Raw genomic sequence first — 6479 nt, 5'->3', positions numbered from 1 at the left:
GGCGGGTGATGGATGACGGAGGCCCTGGGGAGGTGAGTGGGAAGAGAGGTTATTGAGTTAAGAAAGTAGGAGCGTGGAGGGAACAAGGTTTGGAGGCAGAGGGAGGGGAAAAAGTGTGGGACCGAGGAGAGGAAGATACGAAGAGAAAGTGACGTGACAGCAAGAAAAGTTAGCGGAAAAAGAGAAGAAAGTGATGACAAGACTCATAAGGGAGAAAGTAGAGAGTGGGTACAGTGAATGAAAGGAGCTTGGAGAGCTTCAGAAAGACGTAAATACAGAGAGAGAGAGAGAGTTACAAAGAACGTGATGAGATGTTGGTAGTTCAGGACAGAGGAAGACTGGAAACGATGAAGGCCATCACGGAAGGATGAAAAACGATAGAGAAATAGAATTGTCAAAGTAAGTCATATGTGGCAACGAGAAGGTGGAAGAGAGAGAAGGAGACAGGATGACTAAAGAAGTGTAAGATCGAGAATAAAGGAGACTGATAAAACAAAGACTGATATAAGAAGAAAGTTCATTAGAGTATCAGTGTAGGCCGTCAAAACTATAAGGAGACAGTCAACAGAAAACGAAGGGCGGTGTTTTGAGATGTTTTTTTTACTGTTATTATTACACCCACCCTCGCCAAGCGACATAGGATGTTATAGTTTGATCGGTGTGTGTGTGGGGAGGAGGGTTATCTCATTTTAACCAAGCTTGGTGTAAAGATAACGATCAGCGAATGGGGGAACCTTTTGTTTTTAGAACAATAAGATATCACTGTCACCGTTCTAGGGCAAGCGTCAACTTGGCAAAATCAGCGTACACAATTTTCATTCAGTTTAGACCAGACATGGGGAGGCACTTGAGAGTAAGGGAAAAATTTAATGATGCAGTTTCGAAAACAATCACTTGAAGCTCAAGTTCACAGAACAAGGTTAACTCAAACAGATTTGATCTGATTCGAACCAAACGTGGTGGAAGTGTTAAGGGTGAAGAAAGGGCGAGGGGTTTCAGTTCTGAGAACAGTCCATCAGTGGTCAAGGTCACATAGCAAGGGCAAAATTCGAACCATGTTTCTGTGTATGAACAAAGTAACTAACATACATTTTATCCGATTTCCATCATATCTGGTGAATGAGCTAAGGTCAAAAGTTAAGGACGCGTGACATGGTCATCTTTAATAGTTTTTATTCGAAATTTACTAAATTTTGTGGCTGGGTTCAGATTAAATCAAGAATAGACGAGATTCAATTCTGAGAACAATCTTTTAAAGGTCAAGGTCACAGGGAAATGTCAAAAGTCATGGTCACTTGGCAAAGCCACCTCAGTTTTGATCTGATAAGAACCAAAGCTGCTGGAATTACACTGAGAAACAAAACAAATTTCGTGTCCCAAGGATGAAAATACATGATACTGATACCATTTTTTGTGTGCTGAATCCAAAGATGTTTGTAAAATTTCTGTATCAGGTAAGGTTTTTGAGTGACATGAAGTTTAACTTTTAAAAACCTATCCATTTATTGTACTGTACATAGTTATTAAAAACTACAGACTTGTTTAAAAAGTAGCTTTATTTAATTTTCTGTAGTACTTTGCCTCAAGAATGTCTCTTATGAGTCCAGCAGTACTCTTCCAGCATACTGGGGCTCCTGTTGCCTTGGTAATGCTCACCATGTTCGTCGCTCACCGGGACCCCGTTTCCTGGAAAAAAGTCCAAGAAATGAATCTTTAATGACATACTGCACCCCATTGCTTGGTAAGACTTAAGAAAGTCACTCACTACCTCAGGATAGTTTTAAGCCTTGCGATTTCTCAAAAAGTTTGTAGACACTTTTGAAAATCTGCCATGCAACTTTCTCAGCTTCATTCAACTCTCCTTCATATCTCTCATCTCTTAACAATTCTCTGATCTTGGAGCATACAAAAATACCTTCTTTAATCTTGGCATCACTGATCTGGGGAAACCCAGTTTGCACTTTATCCATGGCTTTAACCAAGTTTTTCGTAAGTCGAAGCTTGATGTGCAAAGGAAAAAGGTAAGCTTCTCAGGGTCAACAAGTAGACCGTTTACATTTTTCTTGCCTGGAACAACTGAGATACGATTTTGCCAATCTTTCTGAATGTAGTATTGTTGCATGTCCCTGCTGTCCCACTCACATAAACAACAGCAGTACTTTGTGTTACCAAGCAGCAACCCTAGCAAAAGTGCAATGACCTAAAGATCTCTACGGATATTCCACTCATATTTTTTATACTGAGCTTTATCTAAAAGCAACTTCATGTTGTCGTATGACTCTTTCATGTTTGCTGCATGTGCAATAGGTACAGAAGGAAATTTATTTCCGTTATGAAGAAAGATCACTTTCACGCTGACTTTTAGGAAACAGTGAACAAGCGCCACTCGTCCACATTGTGTTCATGACCGAGAGCCCCCACGATTGAATTAACATCTATACAAAGCACAAGTCCATCCTCTTGAAAGAATATATATATTTTTTTTAATCATAATGGTTGGTGCCAAAAAAAAAAAAAAAACTATTAGTATCACGCTGCAGTAGACTCCAACCATTTAATCTCGAACCTGAAAGTTCAGCCAACCCCTTAGATCAACCAAAGTCACGAACAAGGTCATTCAGGTCTCCTTGTGGCAGTAAATGTGATTTATTGGAAGAACAGGTAGCCTGGAATGTTGGATCAGATATTTCTTTATCTTTTTCCTCGTGAAATGCTCCAGCTTCGTTTGGTTTCTCATCACTTCATGTTACATGCTTTGGAGGATTTGGCACTGGATGTTCAGCTCTGTGAGGAACTGGTCTCATTGCAGGTGGTAGGTTAGTTTATTTCACTAAGATCTTTGTTTTTGAAGTGATCCGTTTTGTATTTACCAGGCAGAAGCAACAATTTGTTGTGTGATCTTTGGGTTCCCTCCAAATCATTTGAACCTCAAATAACATGTGACGTGAATATTATTGTCTAGCCATCCAGTGAGTAGTCTTGCACATGTCACACAACAAATGTGAGGGGCCCAACTCTTGTCTTGATCACCCACTTTTCATGTGAATAAAGTTTATTGCATTTTTACAAATGGCGTAAAGTACCTTTTCAACAATTTAAAAGTTAGCTCACGACATACATAGCAGGAGGAAATGGGATGATTAAGAAAGTTCTGTGGCATGACAAAGCATCAAGATTAACAATTCCGTAAAATTAAAAGAAATAATACTTAAGAAAGGAGCAACAGACACTAGCTATTAACACTGTGGCATCAACAAGCAGACTGACTTGGAGCAGCTCTACACACAGCAACTAGGCTCATGTCTGAACAGGTCTGAACATGTTCCAACCTGCACAGTCTGCTGTTCTAACCAAACTTATTTTGCCAGCATTGTTAGATCTTTCTCTCCAAAGGAATAAATATATCAATTTTACAGAGAAAATTTTCCTTAATAGTAATAAGTTAATACGTTATTAATTTTGTATCCCGTGATCATGCTAAATGACGAATGTATGAACATGGCATGACAAGAAAACTAAGACTGATAGGAAAAATCTGATTTCATATTCAGATTCAGCATGAAAAAGTATACTTACAGCACCCATCAATACCCCTGGGAGAAAATTGTTGTTGACCAGTGTTATTAAATGTTAGGCAAGACTGAAGCAATTCGATTTTGAGAGTAATTTGTCCAAGGTCAGGGTCACAGTGCAAAATCAAATATTCAGCTCATAAGTCAGGGCATGGGTGATGCAGTCTTTAAGTGCTCGTGCTTGTTAAAATTTTCACTAGTTTAGTTGGGAATGGGGGGGGAGGGATAAGCACTTGATTGCAAATATTACCTGTAGTTCCCGAGAAAGCTTGTACGGCGAAACACTGAGTAAATCTGAGTTGTACTTTTCACTTGGAATTTTTCTCTTCATAAGATGAAAGCTGATAAATGGTGGTAAAGTAACGCAGCGAGACTAGAGGAAAGAAACAAGGGAGATGGAAAACGACTTACATGCAGGAAGAAAATAGTGAGATGAAGCAAAATTAAATTAAATTAATATGGGATAGATGAATTAACGGACTGCTGAAGATGAGAAAAGGAGGACGATTAAATACGATGATAAAAGAAGCAGGGGAAAAGATATGAGCAAACAAGGAAAGATATGTGAGGGGAATCAATTAAATCTTTGAATGAGGACGGGATGCTGGTGGAAAGAGAAGAATTAAAGTGAAGATGGTGAGGTAAAAGAAAGGGAACGATCAGGTCCAGAGGGAAGGAAGAAAGCATATAAAGAAAGCCTGGCAGGAAGGAGAGAGGTGATGATATGGAGTTGGTGAAGGGAAGAAGAGAGGGGACAATATAATTTAGGGTTGATATAAAGGACAAGGAGTTAAGGAAAAGGAGTGATCAGAGACAGAAACACATGAGAAAATAATAGGACAAATGGGAAAAATGTGGAGAACTAGAGGAAAAGAACACAGAGTTCGCCAATCCGTCACTGTGTATGCGAATTATGTCCTGGATAAAGTGCCTCATCCATTGAAAGGATTATGTTTGCAGTTCACACTGCAAGTGAAATTTTGAGTTTTCTGATGTGTAAAAGACTGGGGTCAAAATTTGCAAAGTTCGCCTCCTTTATTCCATCTTCCCCCACCCAATTGACAAAGCAGGTAAAAGAAGTAACAAGAAGCGGTGCCAAAGCACAACAAACCAGTCCCCGACAGTCATTTTGGTTCTGGCATGCAACACAACAGGATATCTAGTCAAAGATGTTACATATCAAATTTGGAGTAAATCGGGTGAAATTTGAAGATTTTATGTCCATTTGAAATTATAGGCTCGACCCTCCTAACACTAATCCCCCCCCCCTCTAACTGAGGGGTGACCCCCCTGATGTAATGAGGCGTGTTATTAGATGCAGATTTGAAAGATGCACCTTTAGGTTTTGGTTTAATGTCGATATGACGAATTTGAAAGGAGTTATGTCGATTTTTGTTTTGTTTTTTACTTTTATCTCATTTTTTGGACCTACTTCCTGGGCTTTGGCCCAATGTGGCCCCCAAATTTAATCAGTTGATCAGAGGGTCATAGCCCATCATCTCTATAATTTTAGTCGAAATCGCACCACTAGTTTTCACGTAAGGTTGTTAACAGACAGACAGACAAACAAACAGACAAACCGGGTGAAAACAATACCCGTCCCCGAGCTCCTCCGGGGCGGGGACGGGTAATTATTACTTAGAAAGATTTAAATAGGAAGTTTACTACTATTTAACTTACTCCCATACTGAACACTCGATATGTAATTGTGTCTACATTAATTCAAGTAATGTGTCCTGGAATGTAAATTTTATATAGGCAAACTGATGGAATGTTTTATGCAATATTTTGCATGTAATATTTCCCAGTACAGTAGACTGGTTGTTTCCCACTGGAGTCTGTGAATATGCAAGAGGTGAGGGCAGGATGCAACCTGGATTTTGGGGCCACGTTATAGAGACATTACCACAACTGGCCAATAGCATTATTCAACAGTGCTCTTAAATGAGTTCTCCACCGAATCCCCTTTGGCCACACACACAGTTCCACCAGCACCTTCCACTGCTTCTTTCTCACATCTTCTAACCATTCCTAGTGATCCCAGTTAACATCACTACAATGGCGCTTGTTATTTTTTTTTATTTATGTAATTTATTTATTACCATCGGATGACCTGGCAAAGCTTAAGGGAGACTCGGGATGTAAACGGTTTAGACACAAGCTCCCTTTACGCTTATAGTATATTGTTGACATGTTGATGTCGCCTGACGATTTCATTAATTTAGGAAAGACTCATTAGGATGAAGTGGATAACTGTTTAACATACACCTCAAATCAGTCAAAAAGGTTGCTTGTGAATGCTGTTAATCTGGTACTGTGATGATAACATGAAACGAACCTTAACTACCTAATGAATCATAACAGATGTCCTCATGTAACTTCAGTATATTGCATTAAAATCGCACTGCAGAACTATCTGTACTTAAAGTCTCTTGCGTGAGAGAGAGAGAGAGAGAGAGAGAGAGAGAGAGAGAGAGAGAGAGAGAGAGAGAACGTGAATTATGAGCACTGTAGGTTCCGTTTACTGAATTGGGAGCCACATGGTAAACGTGAAGAGTCAGAGCTGAAGATGACAAAAAAATGACGGTAAATAAATGAGAAACATACAAAGACCTAAGAAAGTACTGTACAGTAACTGACTGTGACTGCGAAAATGAAAGCTTGTGAGAAATGAGCCACCAGTCCCCCAATATTAGATTAACTCTAATGGCGTCATCAGGGATAATGTGAGGAGGGGAAGGAGAACGAAAAATGAAGAGAAAAAAGGGTAAAAGGGAGGGAGGAGTAATGACTGGATGAAAGTAATGATAAGATGCGAAATATCGGGAGGAGAAATGAGAACTGGGACTGGAAGATGTAGCCTATTGTTAGAAGGAAAAAACAAAACTGGGGAATTATGGAAGGGAG

This window comes from Coenobita brevimanus, chromosome 18 (assembly GCF_032717465.1).
Source record: "Coenobita brevimanus isolate Jiangsu-jjx chromosome 18, ASM3271746v2, whole genome shotgun sequence".
NCBI classification, from domain to species: Eukaryota; Metazoa; Arthropoda; class Malacostraca; order Decapoda; family Coenobitidae; genus Coenobita; species Coenobita brevimanus.
The sequence above is the reverse complement of the archived record's forward strand: the minus strand, read 5'-3'. Positions refer to the sequence as shown.